Raw genomic sequence first — 20,475 nt, 5'->3', positions numbered from 1 at the left:
ATTTTGTTTTTCTTTTTTTTTCATTATGTTGGCATATATGCCCTGAAAGTACACTTAGCTGTATTAATTGTTGATTTTGTCTGTGGTAGCCGCTATTATTAGACGTGTTTGTATGACCTCTGGTGGAGAAGGTCATAGACAACTATATTAGAACTAACGTTCTAAAGCGTAATCCCTTACATCACTGTCAACACGCTTACAGGGCAGGAAGGTCAACTGAAACTGCTCTGTATCAGCTGACAGAGGTACTACGGGACGCCATTGAAACAAAAGAAATTGCACTGTGCGCGTTTTTGGATATCGAAGGAGCATTCGACAACACATCGCACACAGAGATACAGGATGCCCTGAGCCGCAAAGGAGTGGGAAACACCCTGGCACTCTGGATGGGCAAAATGCTAGAAAGCAGACAAATAGAGGTACAAACAGGTACAAATTCTATTATCATGAACACCACTCAAGGCTGTCCACAGGGCGGAGTACTATCGCCGCTGATGTGGAGTATGGTAGTGCATGAACTCCTGGACGTGCTAACTAATACTGGAATACAAGTCCAGGGCTACGCGGACGACATTGTTCTAATCTGTAGGGGCAAATATGAAGACACCCTATGTGATAGAATCCAAACTGGATTAAGGGTTACTAGTGCCTGGTGCAGGAAGGTGGGACTGCGGATCAACCCAACCAAAACCACCATAGTACCATTCACTAAGAGGCGTAAGCTGGATCACCTGAAAGCCATAACATTACATGATATGGAGGTGAAACGAGAAACAGAGGTCAAATACTTGGGAATCACGCTAGACCAAAAATTACTCTGGAAGACACATGTCGAAAACACTTGTCGGAAAGCCACGAGGGCTCTGATGACTTGCAGATCCATAGCAGGAAAAAAATGGGGTTGTAGCCCGAAGATACTACTTTGGATATATACTGCAATAGTAAGACCAATGATTACCTATGGAGCGGTAATCTGGGCAGAAAGAACCCAACTCAGCACACAAGCCAGGGAATTACATAAGCTCCAAAGGCTGGCTTGCGTGTGTATCAGTGGGGCAATGAGGACATGCCCAACGGCATCCCTGGAGGTCCTTCTGGGATTAACCCCTCTCCATCTGCACATACAGATGCAGGCAAGGAGATCAATATTCAGGATGGCCGGCAGCATGAGTGAGGCGGGGAGCTGCCTAAATCGAAGGAAGATTGATATCCTTTCTAGGCGGTATCCCGAATTACTGATACCGAGGGACAACATGACAACGAGGTTTCACTTCGATAAGAAGTTTGAAACACGTTGGAGTAACAAGACAAACTGGGAAAGCGTGGCTGCGACATACGGCTTAAACCAGCAACTGATTACTTGGTACACTGACGGATCCCTCACAGCAGAGGGAGCGGGTGCCGGTGTCATTGGTCCAAGGAAAATGTACTTTGAGCCAATGGGCAGGTACACTAGCATATTCCAGGCGGAAATTTACGCCATAGACAAATGTGCCTCCTTTAATCTGGAAAGGAACTACAGGGGGCAGAACATAGCTATTCTCACCGATAGCCAAGCAGCGATCAAGGCACTTAGGTCCAACCAGGTGAACTCTAAACTGGTATGGGAATGCCTTGAGAGACTGAATACACTCGGCTCGTCCAACAAGGTCTGGATACTTTGGGTTCCAGGCCATGCTGGGCTGGAAGGCAATGAGGCAGCGGATGAACTAGCCAAGAAAGGAGCAGGGATGCCTTTATACGGGCCAGAACCCTTCTGTGGAATCGGAAACGGTTTCATGGCTATGAATCTAAGAAACGAAGAAAAACGGCTGAGGGAACTATATTGGGCGGGCCTACCAGGGATGGAGCAGTCCAGGGTGCTTATTGGGGGATACGAACCCATGCGCACAAAGGATTGCTTAAACCTCACCAAAAAGAACCTCCGAATCATAGTGGGAATTCTCACTGGCCATTGTCGGCTGAACTACCACCTAGGGAAGCTAGGGATATCTACGGACACTGCCTGCAGGTTCTGTGAGGAGGAGGACGAAACCTCTATGCACGTCCTGGGACAGTGTCCAGCACTTGTGCAAAGTAGGTCGATACATTTGGGAGAACACTTAATACCAGATGCAAAGCTGAAACTTCTGGAAGTGGGGAACATACTAAAGTTCCTAACGGTTACTGGCCTGCTTGAGATACTATGATCAACGGATACACTATAACCAGTAAAAGGGGCACAATAGTTCTTCAAGGACGCGGTGCGACTTTCCCTTAACAAAGTAATAATAATAATGACCTCTGCGATTTTCGTTAGTTAAAAAAATGGATCAAAGAATTTATATAAAATTTTAAGTATAAAATGAAATTAAAAGTAGCAAAGTGTGTGAAACGTTAACAAAGGCTTATGGTGGGTCTGCTATGAGTAAAACAAGTGTTTACGAGTTGTATAAGCGTTTCCAAGAAGGTCGTGAAGACTTTAAAGACGACGAATGCCCGGACACCCCGGCACATCAGCAACCGGTGAAAACTTGGAAAAAATGAAAGAAACGATTATGGATGATCGCTGAATCACAATCAAAGGAGTCGCTAATGAAGTTGGCATATCGATTTGAATTTGAATGAATTTTTTTTGAGTGTTTTGGGTGTGAAACGCTGGGGAGCAAAACTTGTCCCAAAATTCTTGAATCCTGATCAAAAGCAGCGGCCGATGAAAATTGGTCAGACTTCACTAAATGAAGTCAAGGAATATCCAGGATTTCTGAAACGTGTTATAACAGGTGACGAAATACGGTTTTACGGATATGACGTAAAAAGTAAAGTTCAATCGTCCCAGTGGAGGCATTCTGGATCGCCGAGATAGAAAAATGTTCTACAAGTGCGATCGAACGTGAGGGTGATGCTCATTGTGTTCTTGGATTTTAATGGCATAGTGCTTTATAAATTCTTGCCACGAGGTCACACGGTCAATAAGAAGTACCATCAACAAGTTCAACACCGTTTGCGTGAAACAATTCGAAAAAAAACGCGCGGATTTGTGGCAAAACAAATCATCGCTTTTGCACCATGATAATGCACCTGCTCACACTTCATTGCTTGTTCATGAATTTTGGGCCAAACACAATACTGTAATAATGCCTCAGCGTGGCTCGGTGTGACTTTTTTCTATTTCCAAAAATAAAGAGAACCTTAAAAGGCCGTCGTTTTACAAGCATTGATGGCATTAAATGCACATCACTGAAAGAGCTAAAGGCTATTCCAAAGATCGTGAGAAGTGTTTTGACACAAGTGCATATGGGTAATATATAATGGCGGCAACATTAGCATAGACCAATAAATGAATATTTATTTTCAAAAATTCATGTTATTTTCTGCACACCCCTCATATTTTTGGAAGGATTTAGTACTCAGTTCTAGGAGGAAAAGGTCTAGCAATACGTTGAGGACGTCTGTCGGGAATGACTCCATAGCTTCAGTAGCACTTTCGCACACTGTTTTCTGGATCTTGGTCAGCACTGGTCACTACCAAACAGAAATCCTAAGGATCAATGACACGACTGTGTTCATTCAAAGAACCATCGGACAGAGACCTCATTTCCTCCTCTTCTTTCAGACATAGTAGCTCGCCCCTGTTTAGAACACAATTGAATTTAGAATTGGATTGTAAATTCACACGCACTTTACATTAGAGGAAAAAGACAAGATTTGTCCATTTAGCCACAGGAGGTGGAATTCGGGGATCTTTGGCTAGTAGTAGTAGTAAATTTTAGTTGGGTTTATACTGCGACCTTATCTTGCAACCCGTAGACACAACTTGCCAAATCTGCCTTCCATATCGCATCGCTGACACTAATATCACCATTACCACCACTAAACTTTATTATGCTTTAAGGAATTAAAACGTAACACTCCTTCCGTCGCTAGTAGTGATTATTTTATTAAGCAAAAATCGATATTTCGGGAACAACTTGTTCCTTTCTTCACTGCACGGGTGTATTTTTATTATGTTTCCTACTTCCAAGTGTTTCAACTTGGCATTAAATACTCTCCCAGGTGCCTGAACCTACTTTGCCCAAGTGCCCAACACTGTCCCGGAACATATGTGGGGATGTTATTACTCCTCTCATAGAATATACATACAGTATCAGTACATTTCTGTAGCTTCCCATGAACCCATTTCCTGTCGCAGAACTTCAACAGTGTAACGACTAATTCCGGTGGCATCTGGGTGTCATCTCTTGGGAAATATCCTGATGTCAGGACTCACCACCCGGTTTCCAGTGCGACTTGGATAGCCAAGAAATCTCCAGAAACTTCAGTTTCTTTTGAGAATGATGCAAGCTCTTGGTTTTTCGCAAGAGGAATCCCAAATTACTTGCATACTTCCTCCTTTCAGATCGCGAATCTGCCCCCGGTACACCCAGGGTTTTTGAACCGCCACTATTCCAATGATATCCTTCGAACTTGCTCTTGGAACTGCTGCAGACATAACTTGCATGGTACTTCCCCTATATTCAGGAAGGCAAATAATATACAATGCTTAATGTAACGACCTCTCATTGCTGCTATTTATCTCATGAAGAAAAATCGGATTGGATTTTAATTTAAGGTTGGTATATTGAAATTCCATGACCGTCCTTAGGTAGATGCCCGGAATGCACTCTATGTGGTACATGTCTGAGTAAAATACAATTCCGATAAATCTCTACGAATCGGAGGACAACCGGTTCCTGCTGTTTCTGAAGCATGATGGAGATTCAAATGCGGAGAAGCTGTTTAAAGGCGAGCTCATTATAACCTCGGCAATTACCTTTTTGATTCTCGCAAACAACTGGGACAGCATTAGCTCCAAGCAATGCCCTGACCCGAAAATCTACTTGATAACAGAGAAATGCGTTTAGAATATCAACGTCAGGGTCGCATAAGAATACCCCGGTCAAGAAATGATGGACTCCTATGCTCCTTGATCAGAACCTTACAGAGTTTCTCAGAATCTCTGATACTTTCAATGTATTGGCAACATATATAGTCAGGCCTATTTCCTGACAGTAATGATGGTTGATTTATACCTTTTTAGACAGGTCTGTAGCAAATGCTAAACACTTTCCATTCCACGACACCGCAATGTCTTTACGCTACATTTTACCGGTCATGAGACTCTAAAAGCGATTTCGAATGCTTTATCTAAAGCCCTGACCTTTAGTTCGTCTACCGTGCGTATTTTACTAGTGAAGGCTCAATTAAATCTGATTCTGATAACCTGACTAAACTTTCTTTATTGAAAGCCTTGAGCCTCTGAAAGAGTAGGAAATCTCTACAGCGAGATGCTGATTAAAAAGTATCCAGCTGTGATCTGAGAAAGATCTCTGTCAGACACTCTCCAATTGTCTACGCCGAAAGTTCCCTTATTAGCTAATTGAGTGATATCAAGGATCTCTTCTCAACTGTCCATTTTTCCTATTTTTTCTATTTTTGTTACACAAGAGAGGAAAGACCCACCTTTTTCGTTGATTTTCAAGCGGCCTCAAAGCCAGTGACTCGCATTGGCATCGCAGCCTATCAACAGATTGGCTTTCCTCTCTGCAATGGTAGGCGCCAGTAAATTAATCAGTTCGAATACGGTCTGGTCTCTGGAACTCAACTTCCGACTCAGAAAGGCATGGAACCTGTTCTTGACATTAATGCATACTCTAAGCCTGTCCCAATCAATGCCTCTAGTATTTCGAGCAAATGGAATTGCTGTCCACCAGCTTCACTCTGAATTGATTCTTGGGCATCGCTCCGTGGCGTCGGAGCCCTTTTGCTGTCTGCTTTCTTTTTCTACCCCATTATGAAATCGGTTTCATTTCAAAGCAGATAGTTTCACTTTCCACTAGTTATGGGAGCGTTTATTGTTATATTCATTAACAATCGTCTAATCTTCCGCAGAATGAATCTGATCAAAACAGATTTCTTGAAGAGTCACCCCAATGAAACAGGCGCTATCACTGCTGCTGGCAGCAATCTACCAATGACTGAGCGCTATCAGCCAATGGAAAGGCATTAGAGCAACTTGGATGAAGTTGCGTTTCACAAATTGTGTCCTTTGTGGTCGACATATTAATGAACGTCTCAAATCCAAAATTTACCGCAGCATAGCCCGCCCTGTTACCCTCTATGGTTATGAGTGCGGACCAACTATTAAAGACAATTAACGCGCCTCGTACTAACCAGGTGAGACCGAACAAAGTGGATCGATCAAGACGAGCAGACCCAGCTTCTGAGCTAGACAACGGCTGGAGAAGAAGGAAAAGGGTATTAAACAATGCTATGGGCTGGCCCCAGGTATCGGTATATCGGTATGGAAGGTATCTCGGAGCCTAGCCACCATATAGCGGTAGCCTCTTGATTTTTTTAGATTTTTAGGTTCAGCAGTTTCTGAGTCGCTAAATTAATGATCACTTTCGACCCCCCGAATTTCCCGCTTTCTAACAAATGTCAAAATTTCGGAAAATACTAATCGATACCTTTCATTTGATACACCACATGACTATATTTAGTGAAAAAAAATGTACACCCCTTTTTGCATATATGGGGACCTCCCCTTAAATTCGACGTAACAAGATGTAACTCACTGTATGCCAGTTCCCACCGTTACACAAAATTTGCTGTCAATTGCTGCTACAGTCTCCGAGAAACATGCGTGTGACGAACAGAAAGACAGAGAGATGGACAGACGGACATACAGACAGACAATAAACCGATTTTAATAACGACATGGGTTAAAAAGTTTGAAAGGTTTTCGTAGCTAAACATCGTACTAACCAAAACTATACGCAAGCCGACTTTCCCAGGTGGAGGGTATGACTCCATTGGAAACCTGAAATATTTCAGTAACCAATTAGTGGACGTCTTACAAGTGAGTGAACAATAGATCCACAGTCTCCACCAAGTCATCATTTTCGGCATTTAAAACAGAAAAAGTGACCAAAGGCGCACTAGAAGCATGAAAACAAGATGCTTGGGTCAACCACCAGGCCATGGAGAAGATAGCTCATATATGTACATCAGTGTGTAACTGAGGCATGTAAAGCTTTACTAAATCTTCATGTTGCTATCAACTTGTTTGTGAGCAAGGAGACTTTGCCAAAGGGTAAGGGGAAGCCTGAACGCCAGAAGGTGCCGGTAGCTATACTTTCAAGCTATTATGAACCCATTGAAGTTATACAAATCAAAATGCGTTAGCAAAAATACCTTCAAGTGACATGCGCGTGGACCATGTTGTAAATAATGACAACTCTTTTCCATAGCGGAAAAAAAGCGAACCACAGCTAACCGATCAGCAGGGTTTTTTTGTGGATCCCTACAGTTACCCAAGTGGAATAGCCGTGGAAACCTGAAGACACATGGGAGATAATAAACCTACAGGTTTCGACAGAATTTCGAAGAAAGTGTGTTAGCTAGGGAGACCAGGCCCGAGTAGTCCATTAACACAGTTGTCTCTCAGCCCGTGGGACAGAGATAAGCTGGCTCCACTTCCAAAGCCTCAAAACCCACCAGGATCGCCCTTTTGCATCGCCATATCAGCCTTTTAGATGCTGTGGGGCTGCTGCTCTTTATCAAACTAGCAGAACAACATTAAAGGTTTCGAAGAGTGAAATAACAACGATCGTAGATCTGGCTAGCGATGGCCGTTAGTCGGCAGTGTGCGTTTTTGACGCTAAATATGAGAAATAATATTTAATTCTACTAAACAGGATTGAATTAAGGGTACTTTAATAAAACTGCTGTTCCGAAACGCAACACATGTCTCGGCAGGATCAGTGGACAATTCTGTGAGTCGAAGAAGAGGGGGTTTAGCATATCGGCCAACGTTCTAAGGAATTCTCGTCGGGCCCTATCCCTTTCGAGACACGAAGGTGAAACGAAGTAACTACATCGCATCGGACTGGGCGAATCAACCGACTGTTCCAATGCACCATGACCCGGAGGACGGGAACACATTATGTTTGATCTTCTGAGGATTATGTAAGAAAGAAGAGCTTGAATGGCACGCTCGGCCAAGTTGTTGGATCCCATAATCTCATACAAAAAAGATATGTATACAATATAACGAACACTTTATTGTAATGTGCTGATGCAGACTATAGTCCTCTTTAGATGGGGATGTAAATCCCACACAGTAGTATTACAACCTAATGCTAACATTTACATATCCATTGAAAACCATCAGAGAAAGTCATCCTTTAATGCTGAAACGGTACAAATATCCCCATAGAAAACTCAACTGCTGATTGAAAAGCTACTAAGCTAATTCTCTCCTTGGAGATGTAATGCCAATACTACCCGAAGAAGAAGAAACCTGAAGAAGGAAATGTTTGGAGATACCGAGTAGTTACCGAAATACATTTCTTAAAATCTTGCATCTCCTCTTATAGCAACAAAAGTCATTTCAAAAGCAATTTCAATTCATTAATTCGGCGATATCAATAACAAATAAACTCTCACTTGTTGCCTATCAATCTACACATCAAAACTTCAGCTGGTATTTTATTGAACAGGAGACAAGTGCTTTTAAAAATACGAGTGAGTGAAATGGGTATATACTATATATGTGCGAATATCCACATCAGAAATCCTGACAAGTTGATAACCTTTCAAATATATTCTGACTTTCCAGTCACCATGTTTGATTCAGATTCTCTCCGCCCAGGCAAGACGAAAATCTCTCATAAGAAAGTAACATTTCCCTCATATCTATTTTATTAGAAATATTTACAACTAAAGATCCTTTTTCGTATGAAAATCATTGAGCTCTTTAAATTCAGGACAAACTCTATACGTACGAATGTGTACGTAAGAAGCCAGGTTGGTTTCTTTTTATACATATTTGATGCCCTCCTTTTGATTACCATACGGGTGATGAGCTCATGCATAATAAATAAAGGTTGACATTTAATCTTGCCTGTCTTCCTTACAAAAAGGATACTACTATGGACTTGATAGCGATGGATAGAGTATATTTTGGTATGTCAAAATGCCGTGCTTAGATTCACTTATGGTTATCTGCTGAATCCATGAGGCGCCTTTATGTACGCTCGTATGTTTTCAAGATAAATAGAGACATGATGTGCACTTTACGAGTATAAAGTTTTGCTTCTGTTGTTGAATGTTTTCATTTGAATATTTTAGGGATGAGACTTTGTTGAATGATGTATTCAGCCGGAGCTTTTTAGGGTATTATTGTTTGTTGAGGAGCAGAGCCAACAACGAATACTACACGATTTTGTAATTCAATGAAGTAAATGAGCTTAGCTTGACCAAGATGGAAATGCATATTGTGGTTGCTTTCATATGATTTATTCAAATTCAAATGGAAGAATCTACCAAGAAAATGGAGCGCTGCAAACGATAAGTTGTTTATTATATTACAGATAAACTTCAGTTTCAGAGGACTTCGTATAGATTTGGACACAAAAGCTGCGGTTATGTTATTTGAGTTAATTTTGAACATTAAAAGATTTAGTTTTCTACTCAACTGAATCTCTGGAAGACATTCTTCTTCTTTTTCTTCAGCCTTTGTCCCGTTCACAAGCGGGATTGGCTCGTAGTGATCGGTTTCACCATTTGGCTCTATCGAATGCCTAATCTGGGTGCAATCTCGAGGCTTTTAAATCCCCATCCAGCGTATAAAGCCACCGTTGGTTCGGCTTGCCTTTTGATCGTTTACCATCGGCTTCTATGTTCAGACAAATCTTGCCAAGTGAATTCACGTTAGCACGAATTGCGTGACCATACCATCGAAGACGCCTCTCTCGCAATTTTTCCATAATCGATGCAACCGATGGATTTCCTCATTTCGGATGTGATTAAAACGTGTTACGCCGCTAATCCAACGCGATATCTTCGTCTCCATTACCGCAAGATGTTGTTCATTGTCTTTTATAGTCGGCCAACACTGAGAACCATAGAGAGCGACAGGACAGACGACATTGCGGTAAATTTTAGATTTGAGGCGTTCGTTGATACGTCGATCACAAAGAACATCAGTTGTGGAACGCCACTTCATACAAGTTACTTTAATGCGTGAAGTAATTTCATAACGCAGTTCTCCATTAGCTGATAGCATTGACCTGAGATATTTAAATCGCTCAGTTCTGAGCAGGTCACGACCGCAGTGATTGTGTCTGTTTCATGGGGATTGGTCGTCAAAAATTCACTTTTGTTTAGATTCAATCTGAGACGGAGTTGCATGAGGCGATCATGCCATTTTTGAACAAGTTACTCGAGATCATTTTTGCTATCAGATGCTAGAAAAACATCATCTGCATAAAGCAGTGCATAGGGTACTGGACAATATCCCGTGTGACGGTCTCCATAACAAGAACAAAGTGGAGCGGTAAGAGGGCGCTTAATCTCTGAGAGACATTCCATTCAGTTTTCATCATCAACCATTTTGAACTTTATCATTCAACATTTTGTATGTGGAAAAACTGCTGACGAGTAGCAGAAACTATAATAGTGACTGTGTAAGGTACTTCATGTGGAATGAATTTGAATTTGAACTCGAAGCTGTCTGCAGTGAACGTTCAAGAAAAAATTGTACTTAGGTGCATTTTTTTAGGTTTTGAATAGCTCTCCCATCGTTATTGGTCATAACTGATCACGATAGCCATGCTGGCCATCGCTTACTTTCATTGCTGGCCAAACGTGGAGCAATGGATGTTGAACTAGGGGCTGACCAGAACGAATATCTGTATTAACTGTTATCAATCAGGAAAACAGAGAATGCCGGCCGCGTTTTGACTTTGCAGGCCATTTGGTGTTGGGGCTAAGCCTTCGCCATCTCTCGTAATTATCATCCCAAACACTTTCGAAAGTACAGGAAATACTGCATTCCAGACAGATGCCTGCCAGCTTGATCAATTGTTTCAGCAAGTCTTATGCTGTGCGTGCCCACACGGCAATTATTGATTTGTGATCATTTCCATTATTTGCTTAAAAAAGGTGGGAAAAATTGTAAGTATACAAAATTTTTGATTGTGATTATTTTTCCCCCAATGAGGTTCATATTCTTAGAAAACAGGTTAATAATGCAAAATTTAAATTCAGAGAAAAATTGGAATCGCTACACGTCCCGCTGTTAGAGAAGTCTTGTTACAACCTTCAGCGGAATAATGTTCCGTAACTGTTTTTTTTTTGGGAAAAAATCCAAAAAGGAGGAGTTCACAATCAAATCTTGAAGATTGCTGTAAAACTAGAGTGAAGGCAATCATATAATCCGGGGAACATCTATATCAATAGCCATGTAATTGGGGGCATAACCATTCTGATAGTGATGTGTACGAGCATCATCAAGTGTCTAGATATTAATTAATAACTCAGCTCGAGATCTAGCTATAGCAGATACAGAAATCCGTTGACAAACGATTGTGCAGATGGGAGAGCGTTTAAATGTAACTCCATTGAAGTGTCTTGTCAGAAACTTCACGTGCCTTATACAGGGAGCTTTGGGACACCCGGATCTCAAATCAAACCAAAATTGAAAAAAAACGGCTTGACTAAAGGAATGTTTAACCATCTACCCTAATCGGGAATCGATCACAACAGGAAGCATTCAGATGTCGGTGAAGCGCGGTCTATCAGCCTTAATTTAACATTCTCCATATCCCGGCAATAAAATATGGGGGAAGAAACATCTCCATTACACTTGGTTGCCATTTACCACCAAAGCACCATAGTTAATGGTCTGCTGAAATATGTTTCAGTCCTTCCGTTCTGTAAATTGTATCCATCCAGCATACCCCGTATTGACGAAGGTCTGAAGGTAACTTCCCATGGACTACCCCCTATTTGAAAAAACAGAAAGAAAATTAGCACAAAATCATCTTAAATTCACGTTGTTGTTTCCAATTTTTGAACAAAGCAGCGAAGGCGAACCAAGGTTGAAAGCTATCAACCATCCGAAAAATGGCGAGACTATTACCTTTGCTGGAGTTTATCTTCAGGCCGACCCCACTTACCTGACTATACAAATCCAAAGTAATTTGGCCAAATTGCATGAATCAGTGCGAGAGCGATCAAATTTCATTAAGAAGATTTATGTATACGCGGAAGTAATAAATCTGTAGAAACTATAGGAGCAGCGACGAATAACTCTGCGGGAGAATCTCTAGCCATTTCATCCGGATATGATATGGTTAAGAACTGCAGCGAAATGCTCCTTCCACCTATTCAACTAATCATCATGCCAGTTCCTTAGTGATGCGCAATGCAGTTTTTATATAATCACTATCTGCGACAGCTTCTGCTTCCTGCACTAGCGCAATAACAGACTCCCTTTAGTCCGGCGCACACTACACTAAACTTTCCGGAATTTTGCATGGCGTCGAAGCTCGAGCAGGACACGTTCACCATCACTCGATCAAATAATTCCGTAGTTAGCAAGATCTTATAAAGCATTTTCGAGACGTGACTGGCCACTTGAGTAGGGCTGGAAAAAAGAGCATTTTAAAGGATGCCCAATGTTAGTAAATATTCTCATAGCCCAGTCATCCAAGCTAACGGAGGTCGAACCCGATTTTCAGTTTGAATGACTGGACTATCAGCTGGAATATTCAATGCATAACCCGTCCGATCAGAAAGACAGCTTTGAGACAACAGCCGGATAATTGTCCGAGGTCGATATAAGCACCGGTCTTGTTACGCACATCCAGAAGACCACTCCTAGATCTACTACGGATTGCAAAATAGGTTACTATGACCTTGCCAAACAGTTTGCACCCAAATGATCTTATGTCAAGCTCAGTGTTGGAAAAATTTCCCTCTCCAATGACGAACGCTGGAAGTGCAGAAATTCGCAAGCCCCCTCCACGTGTTGTCTATGTATCCCTTTACATTCAGTGGCGCCAGTTTGTGTTGAGTTTGAAGAGGGGCTTCCCATACATGCGAAAAGGGGGTGTACAATTTTTTTTACAGAATATGATCATGTGGGGTATCAAACGAAAGGGCTCGATTTACTAATCGGAACTGATCTTAATCCTGATATTAGATGAAACGTAGGGAAGTGAGAGTTTAAAATGTGTGCTCCAGAAAATGAAACAGGTTTCGATCTCAGAACCTATCCAACCGAAAAACCCGAAAAAAATCACAGTGACCCATGTAACAATTGATTTGCGGTCTGGGACGCGAGCCAACGGGGCTAAATTAAAGCGATTCCGAAATGCACGCTGTGTTGCAATAATCGAACATCCGCTTGAAAAGTAAACCTCAACGGCAAAGGCACGCTCCTCACTATTCCAACGCATGATGGCGACTGAACCGCATCGGGACAAAACTTTACAGTATCCCCTCTTGAACGAGACCACTAGCGCTCCGCTATGACATTAACTAACTGAGTGGCGCGCATTTTAAAAAAGGAAGTTATGCTGCCGCACCCTGTATATTGCCACATTTTGAAAATTTACTGGAAAACCCCCCTTAAGTTTGTTCTAGGAATACAAAAATGACAGCAGCATAGGCGATAATATAGGACATAACTCTGGGAAATTCGAGTGCAACCTAACTATTATCAACAAAGTTATTGAAAGTCAAAGTATCACTTTTCACATAAAATTATTGTATCCTAGAACGTGTAGGACGTCATCATCATAAACATAAAGTGAACTTATATGAACGCCGGTGTTCCTGGAAACACTTTCGCTTTTCTTTTTGGCTTTTTATAGTTATTTGGATATCAGTATCCATTACCGGAGACAGACATGTGTGTGTATATGTATGTGATAACGAAATTTGCGGGTAGTGTTCAATAAGATGAACGTGTATACATATATGTATGCTTCCGTCCACAAAGTTAAGTGAAAATGCGTGAATATACATTAGATTGGCTTTCCGATATGACGGAATACTTCGCATTCTTAGCTATGTACGAATGAAAAAACGTGCGTAGAGAATTGTTCACATAAGATGAACACAAAACCTTTATACCTGAAGCGCCGTGCTTCCGGCATTCCGACTTCTTATAAGATTCTATAGGTCCTATTTGAGGCATGCGGATCTACATATTTCGCTTGATCTAAAGATGTTACCCGACTTTGTGTCTTAAGGCCGTCATTCACGTTCAGTTCAATGAAAGCACCATCCCCGTACGGGTAAGCCAAGAAGCATCATTAATTCAAACCTGAATGTGGAAGCCGTTGAGACACAAATTTGAGAAATTTTCGTTTGTGAGCATTTATAAAAAATGTTTACCAAAGATAAAGGTGCCCATAAAATTTTCACTCACAGCCTAAATTTTCGTTCGATGCCTATACAGCCTGTCTATGATGACCATCGAAAGGGTGCATCAACGAACACACGTACCGGTTTTCCATATCTCAGGCGTAACTGACAGGCAGTACTAATCGTGGATGACGACCTTCCAGCAGTGCGCCCAACTGTTACCACACGATGTGATGGAGCAATACTTGCAACGAAAAAATATTGCTTGGTGCATTTGAGAGATAAATAATGTTGTGCAGCATTATTTCGCTAATATGGTAATTAACTCAGTTGTTAAAAGCAATGACCGCTTGCCAATTAAAAGCAACGGCAATAGGAATGCGTAGTGTGCGAAACTTTTTACAGGTATTCGCGAAATCGTTGAAATAACCGTGAATCAAACCGGATTTGTCAAAAATTGCGGAACTACTGACGCAATGCACGCTGGGCGATTACTCATGAGGAAACACCGTGAGAAGCATTGCCCTCTTTACATTGCATTTCTGGATCTAGAGAAAGCGTTTGACCGTCTGCCACACGAACTCTTCTGGTATGCTCTACAACAACACTAGAAGAACTCGTGCGTTAAGTTCAATTGTATGGCGTATGGCGGATGTATCAAAACCGCTTCGTGTCTCTGTTGGAATTCATCAAGGAAGCACCCTCTCACCACTCCTCTTTGTTCTTGTTATGGACACTGTCACACGGGATATCCAAAGTCCAGCTCCCTACACACTGCTTTATGCAGATGATGTTTTCCTAGCATCTGATAGCAAAAATCATCTCGAGCAACTTGTCCAAAAATGGAATGATCGTCTCATGCAACACGGTCTCAGATTGAATCTAAACAAAACTGAATTTTTGACGACCGATCCTCATTAAACAGGCATAATCCCTGTCAGCAGCAGTGATATGCCCAGAACTGAGAGATTTATATAACTTGAGTCAACGCTATCAGCCAATGGAGAACTGCGTTATGAAATTACTTCACGCATTAAGGCAACCTGGATGAAGTGGCGTTCCATAACTGGTGTTCTTTGTGATCGACGTATCAACGAATGTCTCAAACCTAAATGTCGTCCGTCCTGTCGTTCTCTATGGTTCTGAGTATTGGCCGACTATAAAAGGCAACAGACGGCGTCTTGCGATAATGAAGACGAAGATATTGCGTTGGGCTTGTGGTGTGACACGTTTTAATCACATCCGAAATGAGGATATCCGCGATCGTTATGGTAACGCGATTCGAAGTCGATCGTAAACGACCAAAAGGACGGATTTAAAAGCCTCCAAATTGCATCCAGATCAGGCATTTGATAGAGCCAAATGGTGAAATCGAACAGGACAAAGGCTGAAAAAAAAGAAGAAGAAGTGGCACGATTTCAGGTTAACTATTCTTCGCCTTTGCCGTTGTTTTATTGGAATTAGCGGGCAAAGTTGTCATCTTTGAAAATTTCCTATATTGTTTGGTTGCATGGTTGTATTCGGGAACAGGTCTACTGGAAGGGTTAAGCTTGCCGCTCTTGATTTTCTAGGTGATAAATACTGAAAAAATTTGCTGTTTGGGAATTTTGAACCAACTGAAATCTCAAAATATTGGGCCTCCGACTGTCACCGAAGGTCGCAATATTGACTGTGTAGCAACTCGGCTTTTCGAGATCTCAGTTTGCCGAAAATCCCCAAACGGCAACCCTTTTCCAAAGGAATACACCCTATAAAAATCGAGTGTTAAGTCTTGCCCTTTTCAGTCGTACAGTAGGCGCTGGGCACAACCGCTCCACCCAAAATAGTATGATTATTTCAAGATTTCAACCCACGAAATCCTTAAACAAACGAAGGCGGCAACATTGCTGGAACATTCAAAATCTCATTGGTGGCAGAAGGATTTGTTATCGTAACTGGATGTGGGATACCAGTCGACTCAGCTGTGAATGGGTACCTGAATCAAATCAAGGTAATAATCTCGGGCCAGCGCAATGCTGACGACATTACCTCCTATAGTGTACTGTTATGGTTTTGAATGAAGTGCTCTAACACACTTCAAGGCCTTGATCCAATATGGATTGCTGGGCCAACGATTATTATTATTATTACTATTGGTCAATTAAAGTTGTTCCACTAATGACCAAACATTTCATAATTGATTTCTCATTTCTGACTAACATTAATTTTTAAGGTTTTGTTTGCAAAACTTTTGCTTTGCCAGCTGGGGTCGCGCCTGATGGGAGATCTGGCCACTCCTCACAGGTCTATCTTTCCGTCTGTCTGTCTGTCTGTCACACACATTTTTTTTCAGAAACGGCTATACCGATTGGCACTAAATTTAGTGAGGAGATAGGATCTGTGAACGCCCAGACACGCAGTGAGTGACATCCTTCTACGTTGAGATTTAAGGGGGGGTCCCCATACATGTAAAAGGGAGGTGTAAAAATTTTTTTCACCGAATATAGTTATGTGGGGTATCAAATTACTCATCAGTACTTTTCGAAGCAGGTCTTAGTTTTGAGATTTGTTAGAAAAGCGGGGAGTGGGAGGGGTGGAAAGCGATGATTGCTTTAACGGACCCATTCTCAGAAACTACCCAACCGAAAAATTTGAAAAAAATCATGAAGCTGCCTCTATATGGTGCCCAGGCCTCAAAATACTCTTCATATCGATATCTGTTCAAATTAAGTTAATAATAGAATATTACCATAATTTACCAAATTTTACACAAAATTAAACATTACCAGACCACTGATTGAATACCTATATATGTACATATATACGTATGTTTCCGAATTGAGACTATTACAGCTGAAAAAAAAATAAAAGTGACCCAGCAAAGAAACCGCTTTAACAAAGAAATCCTTATTTCTAATAAACTCAAAATCGTATCACTTTGGAGGGTTTCACTCGAATAAATTGTGTTAGTCATCAACGACCGAAAAACAGAAACTCAGTTGTTTTCAAAATGGATTTATCTTGTGTCAGTACAACACCTTAAAAGCAGTTCTATTTTCAATTCGCTTAAGTCTAGAACGCAGGCTCCCCAGGATCCTATCAACAACTGAACCAATTGTTAATAACCTGCCCATTATATTCAATCCATTAACTTAATATTAGTTAAAATATTTGTGAACCAGTTAGCAGCTGCACAAATCACAAACAACATCTGTCATAATGGTAACTACGTTGATTGCATATGATTGCATGATTATGATTGCGGTGGTTACGATTTCATGATTACATGATTGCAATCGTAATCATGGCCTGTGATTATGATTACAATTGTGTAATCACAACATCAGACTCATTTCTGATTATAATCGCAAGCATAATCACAATCACGATTATGATTTTGCCCAACTCTGCTGTAGAGTCAGTTTAAACGAGTTTTCACCTGGTTATTTTGAAGATCCGTCCCCCATTCTAGCCAACTACAATTCAAGTATTCCTAGAATAAACTCCTACCAAAATGGGTTGAATTGTTTGTAGTTCATAAGACTCTCAATGAAATTTTAAAAGTTGAGCAACGTCCAGTAATTAGCCTACTTTTAACTTTCATGTATATTTTATTACATAAATATTTTGCTAATGACCGCCAGAGATGGTTACTCAAAGTTTATTAAAAATTCATAGCTTGAATTATTATTATAAACTACTACGCAATTCTTTTGAACCATTAAACCTTCATTTTATATTAAATTTTGAAAGGACCCGAAGACTAATTTCGTCAATTCCATGTTAATTACAGTCGCTGAAAATACATTTCAAATTTCAAAGTTTCTAATGATTACTTGTCTTCACCAAATCAAATCAGTGATCCCTTTGCAGATATTCAAAATTCTCAGGAACACTTATAAGGGAAGCCAAGGGCACAACATCGTGACTATTCAAAATTACATTACAACATCATCAATTACATCCCCCTCAGAATCAAAATTCGCCAGCTTTTCACGAAAAACACTTGTAACTTGAAAAAGTTTTAATCGATTTTTGTTCACAGTTCTCCTTGAGTAATGTTCATTACAAGAGTTCGAAAGTCTCCTGTGAACGTCTTCCAATTTCATTAATCATCGCTATTTGATATATTACCTGTGGGGGTTTATGTTGGGGAAGTGTGGAATATGTTCGTACACTGTGATGAGAATGCAGGGAGGCAGGGAAAATTGGAAAGACAGCCTAAACTTAGGGTAAAATTTCCATAGACTAAAATAAGGCTAACATGTTGGTAGTAAATTTTCCAGGTAAAAATATATCACTGTGAATTCCCGTGGCATTAAACCGGAGCTGTTTCACTAAATTGACTCCTATATTTGACAAAAACTCAGTCAATACACATATTCACTAGAACTAAACCTCATTGCCTATTTACAACTCATCGAGGGACATTGCTTATGTAAATACATATTCAGCACCTTCCCCGACAAGACCCCATAGAAAATATTCTGTGTTAGATGGAAAGTCCCTGGATGTTTTCCTTTCGAATCCCAGAGGTGGAAGGCAAATGGAATATCCGAAATAGATTTTAAACTTTCTTTAGGTTTATATGCAGATATGTGTACAATTGAAAGATTCGTGAGAGGTGTTGAGGAAAAATTCGAGTGAAATAGAAAACCATGCATATATTTAAGTTATGCAGTTTAACTCGTTTTTCTCAACTTTAGCAAAAAGTTTTTCCTAGGGTTGTAAGGAAAGGAAATTGTTTTGTGCGCAGTTTGCCAAAGTGGACTAGTTTTTGAAAGTTCAATTCAAAAGTTAGAGAGATGGGAGATGCATTCGAAGGGTAAAAATTAGAGAAGGTTAGATGGTAATGTGTCGTTACTCCTTCTAGAGGATGTCAAGCTTACCAGCGAACAAAAAAGATGACAACAAATTGAGGACTGAGAACAACAACTACTAAGAAAGTGTCTTCTCCCCTCATTTTAATGTAGGGAGCTTCAAGTTGCTATCCTGTACTTAGGGGACTCAGATTATAAGCAAAGGTAAACAGGACAAATAAATGGTTAGGAATTTATGGGGTTAATTTTCGTAAACTCGGAATTTTGTGATAATAGGGAGCGGGAAGATATTCCGGATAGAATTTTCAATTATCGCTTTCTGCTAACAAAAATTTATTAAACTTAGGTTTCAAAATGAGGAGACTTTCTAGAGATAAAAGGAGACTTCTAAATCCATAACCATTTGAAATATGCAGTTATAAGAAATAGAAAAGATACATGAATGTAAATCTATTTACTGTTTTATTAAAGTTGTCTTAAGTGTGACATGCTTTCTGTCGTCGGAAAGATATTAGTCAAATAGCATCTTTAAAACATGATCAATTAACAGCAAGCTGGTTGCTCCTGCGCTGACCACACCAATACCGTACAGATCAATCTTCAAGTTGCTCTTTAATGATCTCAGAAAAGGAATGTATCTGGAATGCGGCGAGTGCATTCCGAAGGAACTAATAGCGACATATTATCAAAATGTCGGGTGCTACATTCAGACAATTGTCAAGGGAATTGGAAGTCCAAAGTGGAGTCCGACACGGTTGACTACTTTTACAGATACTATTTCTTTTTATTATCAGTGACACCCTTCATACTGGCTTGCCCGGAGGACACGATAGGCTTCAATAGGCAATTACAATTTTCCAGAAAAAACTCGACACCAACGAAACCAGGATTTTTAGTCCTTTAGTCCTGGTGATTTACATCACATTTTTCATATCTGCATTGATTGGCACAGCCCATGCCTCATCACCAAGTGTGCTCTATCGTGTCGCGGGGGTTTGAAGCGACCGTCTTCTCTCTTGAAGCGACGATTAAGGCACCCAACTCACAAACAACATAAGCAACAACAGCCAGAAATAATGGAGCGTGCACCCTGTACAAAGGCTTCCACAAAAGCAACAACGCCAAAGCAGACAGCACAAGCTCGTACTAAACCAACCACAAGCCAGGCTGAGGCGATTAAGCAGGTAAAGACACAGCCGCCAGCAACACAACCACAACAAAAAATCCACCAATCGTTGTACTAAAACCTCTGAATAATTTTAAACATATCAAGCAGAATATTTCTCGCGCCCTTCCTGATAATTACTTAATCAAGTAGTCGGGCAATTATCACCAGATCATTATCAAAACCCCCGAAGACTATTCCACAGCCAAGAAAATCATGGTGGAGAACAATAATAAGTTCTTCGCCTACGGCCTTCCTAGTTCCAGCTTTACCCTTCGAGCCCTTGATTCCACTTTCCCAGCTCAAGAAATCGATGAAGAACTGCAGGCG

The 20,475-nt window shown here is 40.8% G+C and overlaps 1 protein-coding gene across 2 annotated transcripts in view; it reads right to left on the bottom strand.

The window, feature by feature from the left end:
* The window catches only part of LOC119647418 (capon-like protein), a 389,473-nt gene that overhangs the window by 127,834 nt on the left and 241,164 nt on the right, over window positions 1-20,475 (bottom strand). The gene's annotated exons all lie outside the window — the stretch shown is intronic.

Source organism: Hermetia illucens, chromosome 2, assembly GCF_905115235.1.
Source record: "Hermetia illucens chromosome 2, iHerIll2.2.curated.20191125, whole genome shotgun sequence".
NCBI lineage: Eukaryota > Metazoa > Arthropoda > Insecta > Diptera > Stratiomyidae > Hermetia > Hermetia illucens.
This window is presented reverse-complemented; position numbering and strand designations above follow the sequence as displayed.